The sequence below is a fragment of the Vulpes vulpes genome, chromosome 8 (genome assembly GCF_048418805.1).
Source record: "Vulpes vulpes isolate BD-2025 chromosome 8, VulVul3, whole genome shotgun sequence".
Lineage (NCBI taxonomy): Eukaryota > Metazoa > Chordata > Mammalia > Carnivora > Canidae > Vulpes > Vulpes vulpes.
The window spans coordinates 20018962-20034999 of NC_132787.1; the positions used below are offsets into that span (position 1 = coordinate 20018962).

Genomic DNA, 16038 nt, shown 5'->3' on the forward strand with positions numbered 1-16038 from the left:
ACGGCCTGTGCCCTTAACCATTGTGTCCTTTCTCAGGTTGGTTATGCCACAGCAGCTCTAGAAGGAAGCAAGATGCCCTTGCACTTCGACATCTTGCCTTCCAAACAGCATCCACTCCAGGAGTGTGTCAGAACCTTCTGGTTCCAGATAAAACAGAGGCAAAAGTAGGTGGATGCATGGGGGAGTGCATTTTCAAGCCCCTCAGTGCCACCTTGGTCCTCAGACTTGGGGAAACCCTAATGGCCAACGTCCTGTGTGACTTTTTTCCATTTGTCTTATTTCCATTATTTCCATTTGTCAGTTATTTCCCACAGCTCTAAGCAACACTTGCCAGATCACCTCTGGTTTTCTCTTTTCTTATAGGCTTCCTCAATCTTTTTCTTTTTTAAAAATTCTGGTTCTTCAAGGTTTCTCTCCTAACAACAGTTACTTATCCCTACACTATACCACACTTCTCTGCAAAGAAACTTCTGGATTCATCCTTTGCAGGTGTGAGTCACAATGAAAAGTCATAGTTGGAGATTCCCCATCCGAACTTTCCAGAATGCCAATGCACATGTGCAGGCATGTTAGAAAGATAAAACTAGAGGAAATCACAAACCACAGTACAGCTGGCCTTGCCTGCTCCCTGTACTATCAGATCACCTGAGACTCTAGAGGTCACACTGGGAAAGACCATCCACATGGAGATTTCAAGAAGACACAGTGCACATGTTCGACTCACCTTGGTCATTCCTCTGCAGCAGAGTCACTATGTTACATTAACTTCCTTCTCATCTGAGAAAACCTTATTTTATGCCATCTCCCATTTCCAGGCAATACAATAAACTGACTGCCAGATCACCTACTCCACATGCAATCACCAAATCGCCACATCCCTCAAGGGAGGAGATGTGGGTCTAATACAGAACCTACCACCAGGGGCACCTGGGTGGCTCAGGGGTTGAGCATCTACCTTTGGCTCAGGTCATGATTCCAGGGTCCTGGGATCGATTTCCCCACAGGGAGCCTGCTTCCCCCTCTGCCTGTCTCTGTCTCCCTCTGTCTCTCATGAATAAATAAATAGAATCTGAAAGAAAGAAAAGAACAAACAAAAAAGAACCAACCTACCACCAAAGCAGCTGGAGTTGTTCGGCCTGTGAATAAGGAACAGTGACCTATTTATCTCTCTACTACACCTATAAGAGCAGATTAGTAATATCTTGTGTGACTTGGCATTACGGAGCTTCTGAGTGGCAGGGCAAAGAATACAAGGGTTACAGAGGAGATGAGGGGGACTCGCTGAGAAGTGAAATCTACTTTGTGCTATACCAGGCCCAAATCATCAGACTTCCCTACTGAGCCCCCTAACACACTCAAACTACTGCAATGATGGGCCAGCAGAACCCCCTGCCTCCTTGACTCACTAGAAGGCAGAAACTGAGGAAGAACTGTGTTCGCTTTTACAGATATGACTTAATCTGAGGTTGGAAAACATGTAGGGGTTTGGCCTTGTTTACCCATCCCACTTATACCACAAACCATGCCAGACGGCTTCAGACATTTGCAGAATACAACTGGCTTTTGGAAATGCCAGGAAACTGGTTAATTTTTTCAAAGCATATCAATGTATCCTCTGGCAATGTAAATCCTAAATTACCATCCTCGACCATACTAAAATGCCCTATCCGGTGACTGGAACTTCAACAGAAGCCACACTCTCCCATATTTGCCCTCCAGTTGTTAAGATCCCCTGGATAGTTCTGGGTTTAATGGTTTGTGTGCCTCAACCTGCTTTGCTTGACTTTTGTGGTGGTGACCCACCAATTCTGTAAATTCAACATGAGCTTAAATATTCCAGAAACAAATGCATTTATGTACACATGATTAATATTCTAAACATGCAGTAATTCATCCTTGGACAGAATCGCTCAATTACAAGTCAGCCATTTCACACATACAGAAGCTGGCTCCAGCTATATCACAATCAGGTATAAATATTATCCAAGCATCTCACAAATTTCTGAAAGGCTGGAGATCTGTTTATCATTAACAAAAGGGTATAACCTCTTCTTTTGGTTTTGCTAAGGGATCCAAACTTTCTAACTTTGCAGGAAAAGAGACCATATATGCCAGTATTTTGGTGCTATTACTGTTTGTTTCTTTTTTTAAGGGGTTAGATTCTTTGAGATGGGGGAGTGGACGTTGGTATGTTCCACCCAAACCCCATTTCTGAGAGCCAGGTGCACTCGTCCCTGGCTGCTGACAGTTCACAGGGAAGGTCCCCAGCCAGCTGTAGGACACTGCTTCATCAAAGTTAAGCCACCAGAAGGGGTGGCCAGCTGCCAGCCATGGGCTGATTCAGGAACACAAAGGTCCAGTCTCTTGCCTCAACTGGGGACATCCCAACGCCAGAGCTTTCCATAAGGGCAGCTAGAGCCTCAGTTCTAACTGCATTGCTGGTCAGCTTCTCCTCCACCAAATCCTACTGCCTTTTCCTCACCCCTAAAACCCTTCAACACCCAATTCTCACTGTGCTTCTAATATACCTCATCAAAGACAGGCTATTTCCTAAGTGTAGAAAGTTATTTGTTCAATTGTACTGAGGAATTTACAGGCCCTAGACATGTTCTATCATGACATACTATCATAGGTCTGATGAAGGCCAAAAATAATCTTTGAAATATTTCTGACTCAGCTTAATAATTACAAATGTTTGATAGTCCAGGTCACTTTCTCTCTCTCTAACTTATTTGAGAGAGGGAATGAGCAGGGGGGAGAGGGAGAAGCAGAGTCCACCACTGAGCCCAGAGTCCAACAAAGGACTCCATCGCAGGACCCCTGGACCATGACCTGAGCTGAAGGCAGTTGCTTAATCAACTGAGCCACCCAGGTGCCGCCTAGGTCACTTTCTAAACACCAACCCAATTCAGTCAACAGGGACAGGAGTTAAATAATGCCCAGGAATATCACAGGCTCACAAACAAAGAAGGTGAGACATTGCCAGGCTAGTGATTTGCACATCACAACATCAGGTGGCTTTGAAAACTGACACCAGATCACAGGATGCCAGGTCTTATGTTTTCAACCTTAACCAATGGAACACACTCCTCCCCACATAAAACACTCTTGCTTCATGACTTCAAATCCTAGGGAATCATTCTAATGCTACTTAAAGAAAAGAGTTCTACATATAAGTATGAAAATAAGCCCTGAACACTTTTTCCCCCAGCATCTCAAACTTTTAATAACAGGGAACAATTCTTGGGGCTAACAGATTATTGATGACTTTGTAGTATTTACTGCATCCCCAAGAACACAGATGACAGGCCTGAGCAAGAATCAAGAGCTACTGCTACAGTGTTGCCCAGGAGGCAGTACCACCTTCCAGAAAACCTCGAGGAACCATCTACCAGTCATTCAGGCTCTAGCCCAGTTTAGGGCCTGGGCTGAGATGTCACAAAAGTAGAAGTCAGAGCAAAAGCAGGTACTTGTACAGTGTCTGTATTTTATTACTAAAGGTTTGAGTTCAGAAAGTTAAAAATGTAGATAATGTACTCCATATGAAAAACTCAACTTAAAATCACACTCCTGCTTAACATTTGATTGCTCTTTACGCATTGTCTCATTTGACCCTCACCACTCTCCCTGTGAGGGCACGACTGGTATTATTTTACTATTATGCCCAGGTTCACACACCTGATCAGTGCTGGATTCAAACTGCCAGATTTTTGGTTCAGGGTTCTTTCCTATAAAACCTGCCAATTTGCAATTTTTTCTACATATCTCTCCATGATTGTGTGCAAAGCCCCAAGACTCTGTCTCCCTCCTCCATGTGTTTTTCTGGCTCCCACCTTCATACCTACAGATCTATATCTCAGAGGAACAAGGACTACAATAGCAGGTAGTCCTGGAGAGGGCCACAAACCACCCTCAGAGGGGTCTCTCTCTCTCAAAGACTCGAAACAACACACTCTGTTGGTACCACAACTTCTGAAGTAAAGCTGACAAGAGGCTCAGGAGATCAAGTCATATGACCACCAGACCACCAGGGTTCAATATCTCTGGCTAACCTGGCTCCTGTCATTCAAATACACAAGAGAGACGGGAAAAGAGGAAAAGGCTTTATATAAGGCTCACCAATTTCTTAGGCATAGTCATCGTCCTCAGGAAAGCCTTCCACTCTGGTCAGTAGGATTTGCTACTGTCATTTGAAACACTTGGTGGATTTTATTCTTGCCAAATTGGCATTCTGTTTCTGCAATGCAAAAAATGTTCGGACCAAAGAGATCAGATAGGGATTTTCACGTTTTCAAGAACAGAAGCAAGCCTCTCTCTGCCTCAGGTGGATGCATTACAGCTTGTGGGAGTGCTAATGAGAGCTAATTACTCTATTTACTTCATAAGCCAACCAGCCAGCAACAAGAAATGCCTGGTAAAACTCTCTGCATTCTCAGGCTTTGTTTCAAAGGGCTGGTGCCAAAACAATCTGGCTGGAGTGATGGGCTCAGGGCTGCCCAACTGGATTGTTATCTGGAGATCACAAAGCACAGTCTTTAGACCTTTGTATCCTGTAAATTAATAGTCACATCAGCACCAATTTTATTCTTCCACACTTAATCTACTCTTTCACCATTATCAACACTCTCACCTCTGCCCCCAAATGTCCACTCTGGTTGCAAATTAAGAGATCAAACATTAGGCCTGGAATTTTAGGAAAACGACTGCCTACCTACCATTAAAACTGGGTGTGGCATTTTACAATGTCCTACATTCACTTTGCAATAGTCCCAAGATTTGGCCAACAGTTCATTCATTTTGATACTTGAACTCTAGACATAAGAGGGAATTTAGAAATCATGTAAATTTCACTTAATCATTGATACTTAACAGTATCCATGTGTTACGTAAAACATATACATATGGCATGAATTATATAAAAATGCAACTAATCTATGACTCTAATTTATGTAACTTACATAAATGACATTAAATAGAGATTCCCATCTTTGTCTCTCCATTCCTAGCGTAGGGGGAAGGGAAGATGGAAAAACCATAGGACAGTAGACTAAATTTCCCAGAAGAAGAACAAGAAGGTTAGCTATGAACCCAATAAAGCTCCATTCACATTAACCTTTCCCCATTCCAATACTCAGATGGTGTATTGTTGAAATGCAACCATGGCTTCAGGGACAAAAGAGTAAGAAGATCCAAGACAAATTTTAAAGAAGACTGCCAAGGGCATTATCTTTTACTGCACAGAAAGAAGGCTGCATTGGATTATAATAGAACTTTAGGCTAACATTTATAATTACTTGGCTCAGTTTATTGAAATGAAAAAGTCTGAATAAATATACAATAGAAGTTAAATGGCAAGACAACCCTCATGTTAAAATTCTTTAGGCAGAAATAATTTATATTATTAGTGGTAGCTTTTTATATGGATGACAAAATCTAGCATAAGGACTAATCAAAGCCAACTCAATTTATATATAGTATGAAAAATGGAAATTTAATCAACAACTGTTCTCCTGAGTTACTCGGCAACTTTCTCTCTTCTCATGACTTTCTACAACTTTCTTGTTAAGACTGCTTTGTTACCTGAATGTTTATAATACACGGGGCATGTAACAGGTAACATGAATGATGCCAAAAATCTCAACTATGTGTAAAGGAATGACTAGGTTATGGCCCTTCCAAAAAACTGTCTGTGCTTTTTACATAAACATGTAGACAAAACATGGTTTATTTTGGCTCTGAGTACAGTCCTAAAGTGGGGATTCATCACAAAGTTCTCCAAGCAAAAGGATTTCAGAGAAGCAGTTGACATTCATTACAGAAAACAAAATCTATTCAACAGGAAAATAAGTAGGCCAGATAAAGAAATGTTTCTTGCACTGAAATATAAATAATACTTATTAAATTTCACAAGTCTGAGCAGGTTTGCCAGTGATTGATTTTTTTTTTTTTTTTAAGAACTAGCATTTTTAGCTATTAGATTAGGCAGCAATCATTACTGAGCTCCTGCAATGAGTAAGCCAGGGGCTGTGCTAGGCACACTATATATATATATATATATATATATATATATATATATATATATATATATATTCCCAATTTAATCTTTCTCATATCCTTCTGTAAGGTAGGCATTGTTGCTTCCAATTACAGACAAGAAAACCATGGCTCATGCTGGTGACATCACAAAGTCACAATATTAAGACATGACTCTATTGGGATTCCATCCAAAATGTGGCTGACTCCAAAACCCAAAGCTGCTGCTACCTTTACCCAATAACACCACCAAGAAATTACAACCAGAAATTACAATGACAGAATTGTTTCCTAAGTACAGAGGATCAGCTCTGGGGTCAGAAGCTCTGGATTTTAATTATGCTTCTATTGAGTGGTGGTTTCCTCCAAATTAATGGAGATGAAAATAGTATTTAACCTCGTAAGGTTGAGGTGAGAAGCATATAAAAAAGCCATAGTGAAAGCACTTGCAAAACAAGTAAGCACTATTTGTATGTTATTATTCCCTTCCTCTTCACACTTCAGCTGAGAACTGCATCAGAGGAATCCACCCACAGGGCAGAGAATATTACCTTCTGGAGGCCTGAGCAACACAAGCCCTGGCACCCAAGAGAATGAAACTTAAGGGGTAAGGAGAGGAGAGGACTTGGGCACCATCTCTCTTCAGTGTAACTTCTCTACCACTAGAGAAATAAAATAACTGTTGTGGGCCAGCTCTGCCAGGCACAGCCACAGTTTGCTAGGCAAGCTGCTGGTCCCAGTTACTCAGCCATGTGAGAATGGATGGAAGCCCCTGCCCTCAGGTAAGCTCACTTCTACCCTGTGGGAAAGGAAATTAAAATAAAACCAAACAAGCCATGGTCCAGCATGAGCCTCACTCATCAACTTCCCCTACTCACTCATGCCCGCCCACCCACCTACACACATACACACCACACATACAGAGATGTGGTGGTTTTTCCCATGGTACACAGTGGGTGCTCGTATTAGAGCAAGCACTTGAGGCCCATTTGTCCTCATTAAGGGACTCTACAGTGGTCTAGAGTGGGGATAGAATTTTAAACACTGACAATTCAGTATAGTGGCTTCCAGACCAGAAAAAGGATCATTTCAGTATAGACAAAGGAAGGCTGAAGACCATGCAAAAGAAAAAAATCAAGATTTAACTACATAAAAATTTTATACTTCTGTAGGACTAAAAACAAAATTGAAAGACAAACCAAAGAGAAAGCTGGAGGGGGAAAAAAAACTAGGTGAAAATACATGCAATAATGAGAAAAAGTTAATAAGGGTTAATAAATGAAATACAAAGTTTATGACCAATGAGAAAATACTAATTCCCAATAATAGGCAAAGTTCATAAACAGTTAAACAGGAAATATAGTCAACAGTCAGATAAACACGTTTGATCTCACTAATATCAAATAAACCATGGACGCCTGCATGGCTCAGTGGTTGAGTGTCTCTGCCTTTGGCTCAGGATGTGATCCCAGGGTTCCGGGATGGAGTACGGCATCAGGCTCCTTGTGGGGAGGGTGGGGGGGACTGCTTCTCCCTCTGCCTATGTCTCTGCCTCTCTCTGTCTCTCATGAATAAATAAATAAAACCCTTAAAAAATATATATTTAAAAAAATAAACCAAAAAAACGAAATATCTTTTAGAAAATTACCAAATATTAAAATAACAGTATCATTCTGCTACTGGTGGCAAAAATTAGTACACACTTTTTTGGCAACAAATAACCGTATCAATCAAGATACCCATATGCATGCCCATCCCTTCTACTTTTTGTCATCTATGATAAAGATAAAAATGATCTGAAAGAGAAAATGCTGACTGCATAGATGCTCATCAAATACTGAAAACAAGCACCACAATGGGATTAAATAAATCATGAAATATCCCTAGATGGAATATTCTACATCCTTAGAAATAATATTTATATTATTTCTAGCAATAGTGTAATGTAGGGAAAGGCAAATAAAATATTAAGTATAATAAAGGGGGAAAACAAATATTCAGAATATTTCAAATATGGAAAAATATATAAAATTTAAAAATGGAAAGAAACACAGCAATACTATTTGCACCTTTGTGTAGTAGGATTACTGATGACTTTACTATGTCTTTAGGGTTTTTCTATACTACTAAAATCTTCTATAAGGTGCATATTACTTTTATAATTACAAAAAAAAAATGTAAATAACAATCTCCCCTGCAAACCCACAACATACAATCGATGGAAATCCAACAACTCTCCAAACCACTCCCACAAATACCCAAACAACTGTGCTGTGGGCAGGTAAGACAGTAAACTGATCGAAGAGTGGCTTTGTTTTAAATCTAAGGCTAGAAAAACATTAGGCTTCTTGATATGAAAACAAAAACTTCACATCCCACTTGTCAAAACTACTTTGGAAATTCATTAACCAAAACATTTTCCGTCAGGATTTAAACCCACACACCAAAATTATCTCCGCAGAACAAACTAGTTAAGCGAGCAGGAAGTTTACCAGGAACACCCTAAAAATTAACAATTGTTTTTACAGCTCTGATAAATCCAGCCAGCTCATGTTAGTACACAATGTAACACAAACACTCTCCAGTGAGTCCTCTTAAACAGGAGGGGCACGAAATCCTTATAATAAAGGTTTTCCTTGGCAAGAATCACAGATGCTATGGAAATTGAGCCTTTGGGGGTTCACCCTCCTAAAAGCTGATTTTACAAGCTTTGAGATGGCATTCACTATCTGGCTTCATCTTCACAAACCTAGAAGGCAGGGTTTCTGACCCAGCTCTGCTGTCAGTTGTGACTTTAATTCCTTATTCTGCCCCATGCACCATAGGGTGTTCAGCAGCATCCCTGCACTCTACTCACTCAAGGTCAGTTCTCCCTCTGTCCCCAGTTATAACAATAAAAATGTTCCCTGACCTGGCCAAATGACTCTCACGGACAAAAATCACTCCAGCTGAAAACCACTGGTACAAATTACATGCTATCACTGCCTGCATTTTAAAAAGTAGGGAACAGACACAGCTAGGCCCATCTAATTTCAAAACCCAAGATCCAAAACTCGATACTGTACTTGTACACAGGTAGGAGGCATATCTTCTAGGATAACTGATACACACCCATCTTTTCTACTTCAATCTCCTTTGCATCCACCCCCATGGAGCCTTGTCAAGGCCTTGGTGATGATCACGTAAACATGTATTGATAATAACAGATAAGACTCTGGCAAAAAAGGCACAGTCCTGGCCTTCAAAAGGTATATAATCTATTTGAAGAAATAAGACATAATCATGGATCGCTACTTAGGGTGCCAGTTTTAGAGAGAACTGTCTCCTCACCTATAAAATGGAGACAATGCTAGTGCTGCCTTCATAATTCACTATGAGCATCTCAAAATCACCCTGAACTCACCACCCACTTGGTAAGTGAGCATTTAAAAATCCAAAAATTTAATTGCCTGCTTGCAACTGAGTTTGCAGGTTGAGCCCTGATAGAGGCTCCCAGCAAAGGTTTCCTGAACCGGTTTCAAGTGGGCCTGGAGGAAAGAGAGAAGCCAGTAGGAGCAGAAAAGGTGGAGTGGACTTAGAGCACTCCAGAGGGGCAGAGCCTGAGTCTCAGCCCAGCAGGACAGGGGAAGACAAGCTGGGAAAAAAAGGTCAAGATAAGGTCACAAGGTGACCTCCAGGTAACCAGTGGTGATGCTGACCAGGTGAGACCTAAGAAATAGCTCTCCTAAAAAAAAAAAAAGTAACCAAGGGCTGTTACCTCGCATACATTCCATTATGAAGGTGGAGAACTTAATTTCTCAAACTAAAAGATCAGCATTCCTGGAGAACAATAGGCAGATGCCTGCTTTAAATTCACATACATGAAGGTGATGATTTTGCCAGAACAAGGAGTCCATCTGTCCTAAAAGTAAACCCCAAGTCTTCTTTCCTAAGTTCACAGGTCCTCTTGCTCTCTAAGGGCATCAGCCCAACCAACACAAAGAAACAAGAGCCCAAACTAGCCAGGTTTCCTGTTTTTAAAATCTGGCTTTCAATTAGGTGAAATCTCCCAAACTTTAAGTAGTGGCTTAAATTTCTTTAAATACTGTGTAGGTCACATCAAACCAATCGCTAGGCAGTCTCCACCCCAGGACCGCCAGGATAAAAACTGCCATAAGCCACAGCCCACAGGAAGTCAAGTAAAGCTTTCTGGGGCAGGCAGGATAGTCTCACACACAGGGTATATTTGGAAGATTTGTCTGGCAATGTGACATAGAATAAAGAGAAGAAATTTGTGTGGAGGCTGCTTTTAGGCAATAGGTTTGAGCAATGGAATGTAGAAAGGGCCCACAGTACCCTGCCCACCTGGCTGAATCAAACAGGCCTTCAGGTGACCCACCTCAAAATAGCCAGAGGCCCAGGGCACCTAGGTGGCTCAGGTGGTTAATTGTCTGACTGGTGATTTCAGCTCAGGTCATGATCTCAGGGGTCATGAAACCAAGGCCCACACTGGGCTCTGTGCTCAGTGAAGAGTCTGCTTGGGATTCTCTCCCTCTGCCCCTCCCCACAATCCCCCCACCCCATTCACTCACTCCCTCAATCTCTCTAACAAATCTTTTAAAAAAAAATTATATATATAAAAAAAAATATATATATATATATGTATATCCATAGGCCCTAACTGACCAATGCCTACCTACATTAGACAGTTACCAAAAATGGGGCAGTTCCATACATTGCCATATCTCCTCATCTTCCCTCTTTAAAAACAGCCCCCACCTACTGCCTCATTGCAGGTAGTCTCTCCTCTGCTGTACTGCTCACCCTCCACCTTGCGGTGTATTCAATAAACTTCTATCGCCTTTGTTCTGCCTCGGGTGAATTCTTTCACCTCCTGTACCACTGGCTTTGACCCAATCACCACCCCACATTTGGGGGCCCTCACTGACCAGGGGAGACACCCTCCTGAGACACCACAGTCTATACCAGAGCTGAGAGGGATGTGAAACCAAAGCAATAGTGGAGGCAATAGAGATTCAGAAAATGTATAAAAGGCAAAAAATAACAGTGCTGATGGCCAGGAGAGGGTCCCTAGGACACCAGACACAAACCTGACCCATTGCAAACTATCAAAGTTTGACTTTAATAGTCTTTAATGAAGACGAGTCTTTAAGACTAGAAGGAACAGGCTTACAAGTGTGTTCTTTGACTTCTGAGAGCAGGGCCATCCTCTTGGACTCGTGACCTTGTCGTCACACAGGACCTCGTACTCAGAAAGGCTCCACACTTGGTTTAATGCTCTTCTATCATCATCTTCAGATTCTTAATTTAACTTTGAACTTGTGTTTTGTAAGAGAGGTCTGATGGAGCAACGAAGCACATGAGCAAAGGAGATCCCGTTTAATATGTGTGGCCACGATTCTTATACAGTATTTGCCATGACTGAAGAGCACATAATTTCTGTGGATTCATGATACATGGGAGTCCAGAAAGACTAGTCCAAGAGAAGTGTGTGACAAATACAACTGAGTGAGCAGGTGGGTGGGTGCTGACAAGCTCCCAGAACCCAAGCTTTCCATTCAAAGGAACCACAACTCACTTTGCAAGCAGAAACAAAGCAATGTCTTTCTAAGAAACACAAACAACCAAGAAATCCTAGCATATCCTCTTACTCCTGTTACCTCCTTGTATTAGCCAACCACGCACACTGAAAATAATGGTGTAGAAGAAAAAGGAAAAATAGAGCAACACATGGTTCTTTCTCCTTTCAGTCCTTCCTTAAAGCCAGCCCATCCTTCTGTAGGACAAAGACTGACAGAATGAAGGGATCAAGAAGTGAAACAAAAGTGGTACATTAGTTTTGGGCAGTGTTTCCACATTCTGGTGAGAATACACACACACCCATACAAGTTACAAAATACAAAGTGTGTGATTCCAGTAATTCTGCAGATGTGTCAACTGGCCTTGTACCATATAAACAGTACAAATCCTAATAATTTAAATTCTTAATTTTTCAGGCACCTGAGTGGCTCAGTGGTTGACCATCTGCTTTTGGTTCAGGTCATGATCCCAGGGTCTTAGGATTGAGTCCCTTATCAGGCTCCCCTTAGGGAGCCTGCTTCTCCCTCTGCCTTTGTCTCTGCCTCTCTGTCTCTCATGAATAAAATCTTTTTAAAAATTTAAATTATTAATTTTTCTTCACTTAGAACAGTATTAGGGGAACCTGGGTGGCTCAGTGGATTAAGTGTCTGCCTTCAGCTCGGGTCATGATCCCAGTCCTGGGTTTGAGCCTGCCTTCTCCCTCTCCCTGCCACCCGCCCCCCCCCCCCCACTTGTACACTCGCTCTGTCAAATAAAATCTTTTAAAAAATAAATAAATAAAAGAACAATATTAAATAGCAAACAAGGACAAATGGCAAACAAGGACAAGAGGGAGTGCAGAAGAAAACGAAAAGCTTTTTATGTTAGGACCTTTAATAATTTCAACAAGGGTTAAAATTCTCATTTTACACAGGGCTCCACAAATTATGTGGCCAGCCCACTGAGAACCACTGAACTCAAGAATATCATGCCTATCTAAAATGCTACACATGAGGCACCTTGGTGGCACAGTCGGTTGAGCGTCCAACTCTTGGTTTCGGCTCAAGTCATGATCTCAGGGTGGTGAATCTGAGCCCCGCAATAGGCTCCCAGCCTGCTTGGGATTCTCTCTCCCCTCTCCCTCTGCCCCTCCAAAACGGCTGCCACCCACCCCCCAACCCACCCATTGCCACATGCTCATGCATCCTCTCTCAAATAAGTAAATAAAATCTTAAAAAAAATAATAAAATAAAATAAAATAAGGGATGACTGGGGATCCCTGGGTGGCGCAGTGGTTTGGCGCTTGCCTTTGGCCCAGGGTGCGATCCTGGAGACCCGGGATCGAATCCCACATCAGGCTCCCGGTGCATGGAGCCTGCTTCTCCCCCTGCCTGTGTCTCTGCCTCTCTCTCTCTCTCTCTCTCTGTGTCTATCATAAATAAATAAAAAAAAAAAAAAATTAAAAAAATAAAAATAAAAAAAAAAAAAAATAAGGGATGACTGGGTAGCTCAGTGACTGAGCATCTGCCTTTGGCTCAGGTTGTGATCCAGGATTGAGTCCTGCATCAGGCTCCCCAGAGGGAGCCTGTTTGTGTGTCTGCCTCTCTCAATGGTCTCTCATGAATAAATAAATAAAATATTTTAAAAAATAAAATACTACACACACTGGATAAGTTCCCCCTGATGTCTTTCAAGGCAACCCCCTAAAGACCCACCAGTGGACTAATGGGTCTATGCTTTTTTTAAGATTTTATTTATTTATTTGACACACACACACACAGCACGCACAAGTAGGCTAAGAGCAGCAGGCAGAGGGAGAGGGAGAAGCAGGCTGAGTAGGGAGTCCAATGCAGGGCTCATCCCAGCACGCTGGGATCATGACTTGAACCAAAGGCAGACGCTCAACTACTGAGCCCCCCCAGGTGTCCTTAGTTCTATGCTCCTAATTACTGAATCGCTTGAATCCTTTTCTCCCAGGCCCCTCACTCATCACAACACATCTGCTGAAATAGCGCAAACCCAAGGTCTTTCCAACGAAAAGTGGCTCTAGAGACAATCAGTTAAACTGAAGACTATAGAAGACCTTACCCGGAGCAGCAGCTAATGCAGAGACCTCTCTGCTGGACATCTCCCTTCAACAGAGTGCTTTTCTGTGCTTTAGCGGTTCCGTTTTAACCAAACTCAGGCTGTTTCTCACCACGCAGCGCGATCGGGTTTCCCCTGGGAAGTGGTTCTGTGAACCACCAAGTCTGGCTGTCTAAAAATTCCTCCTTCAAAAAACAGTCAAGTTTCCTTTATCTCATGTTATTCTCCTCTTCTGTTTTGTACCACCACTTTCCACTTCAACAAATTAATTTCCTGCCTAGAGACACATCCCGGCAAATGTGTCAGTTTGTATTGTTTAGATGAGAGACTTCTGTCATTCTTTCAAATTTTTCCTCTGCACCAATAATCCTGGGAGCCAGCCTCTCAAGAGCCTGAGTGGCTTGTCTATGAATTTCCTTTCACTGCCTCCTAGTAGACTGAAAAAATGCAGACTGCCTGCAGTGAACTTACTCAACTCTTGTCCCTTCCACTCACATCTTTTTCTATTTCCCCGTCCTTTATTCTAGCCTGGCTGAAGGAGAGCTCTTGAGGAGTTCAAGGCTAAACCACTCTCCACCGGATTGTTAATCTATCCCTGTCCCCATGAGACTTTGTACTCATGCCCTCCTTGCTTTTGCTGCTTTCACATGACACCCTCCACCTGTGCCTGCTTCAAACCAGGCTATCACAGCATGCCTCTCCTGGTTCGATTCCTTGAAAGGCTGGGCTAAAGGGCCACCTGCGGTTCATCCCCTCCCTTGCAATCCTTAGTTTTTTGCATGCTGGATTCCATCTCTATTGGGCTACTGAAACTGTGCAAAGTTCACACACAAATGATCTGGCAACTGGCTGGACCGAAGGCAGTTTCTTAGACCCATCCTTGTAATGGGTCTGTTGCACCAGATGGCAAGGACAGTCTCCTTGCGTTGGGTGTGCTTCTTCCCTTGCTACCACCATCTTCCCCTTCTCTGATGGTTCCTGCTCTACTACCTCTGTCAGTAAATTTCTTTAGGCTGATCATGTCTAAATGTCAAGAGTTCCTTGAAGGTTGTGTACTTGCTTCTCTTTTTATTCTGTATCTTCTTCAAAATAGGTGGAGGGGATTGAGAGATACAAACCTCCGGTTGGTAAAATAAATCACACAAATTAGAAGTACCAGCAGAGGGAATATGGTCAATATATTGTAATAATAACAGTGTTATTACAATATACCTATTAATAGGTACCTATTAATAATATACCTATTAATAGGTAGATGGGAACTACCTATTGTGGTGAGCATTGCAGATGTACAGAACTGTCGAATCACTACGGTGTGCAGCTGCAATTAATATAACATTGTAGGTCAACTATCAGTAAATTTAAAAATAAAAATCATTGGGAATATTTGATATATTGTACACAGCATAACAAAGACCAAATAACTAAATTTTCAATTTCCCTTTTTTAGATTCTGAAGTATTTTAGGGTTTGTTGTATTTCAGCAGATTACAGGCATTTCTCTAAGATTTCCAAAGGTAAATCAAACGCAAGATGAACTGTACTCAAAATTTATCCATAATAGATGACTTATTTTCTTGATATTAGAAACTTTCAGGGGCACCTGGGTGGTTCAGATGGTTGAATGTCTGCCTTCGGCTCAGGTTCTAGATCTCAGGGTCCTGGGATCAAACCCCTCGTTGGACTCCCTCCTCAGCGGAGAGTCTGCTTCTCCCTTTCCATCTGCCCCTCTTCCCTGCTTGTGCTCGGTCTCAAATAAATGAATAAAATCTTAAAAAAAAAAAAAAAAAAAAGAACTTTCATGGCCTAGAAATAATTTGACATTAGATTCAAATAAACCCCAGCATGCCACATTCTGTCACGTTTCCTTACCCCATATTTTCTAGCCCGTTAAAAATATTTGACTATAAAAATGTCAATAAATTATATATGTGTAAAAAATAAAAAGAGTTCCCTGAAGGCTCTATACCTGCTTCTTTTTTAATTCATTATCTTCTTTAGTGAGTTCACCTACTCTTAATCCTTATGTAACAGTTTCTTGGAAATGCTCCATCAATCTAGGATTTTGCCTAAACTCCAAACTTAAATTTCAAATTCTTAACATCTTCATGTGAAGAAAATCAAATCATTCTAAAAACCTAAGGAGACAGGTATTATTTTACCATAATACAACACAGTTAAGTTATTGTGGGTCATGATGGAATCTCAAACTCCAGGTGTTCAACTCTTAATTCATCCTATTTCCCATTAAAATTCAACTTGCACCTGTATGTGTTTCTTGATTAAATTTAAAGCATAATCTTATCACTCTCTTAAAAACCCTAAGGGCCAGCTCCATTACATCTTACCTCTCTTAATACT

The 16038-nt window shown here is 41.6% G+C and overlaps 1 protein-coding gene across 50 annotated transcripts in view; it reads right to left on the reverse strand.

Moving 5' to 3' along the window:
* PPFIBP1 (PPFIA binding protein 1) overlaps positions 1-16038 on the reverse strand; it is a 167085-nt gene that overhangs the window by 143193 nt on the left and 7854 nt on the right. For 20 of the 50 annotated variants that reach the window (XM_072765693.1, XM_072765698.1, XM_072765679.1 and 17 more), the window contains exon 2: positions 4120-4237. The exons of 29 other annotated variants lie outside the window; for them this stretch is intronic. The gene's annotated coding sequence lies outside the window, so the exon portion shown is untranslated. Of the gene's footprint in view, positions 1-4119; positions 4238-16038 lie in introns of those variants that run through there. One more of the 50 variants, XM_072765671.1, reaches the window with a different exon arrangement.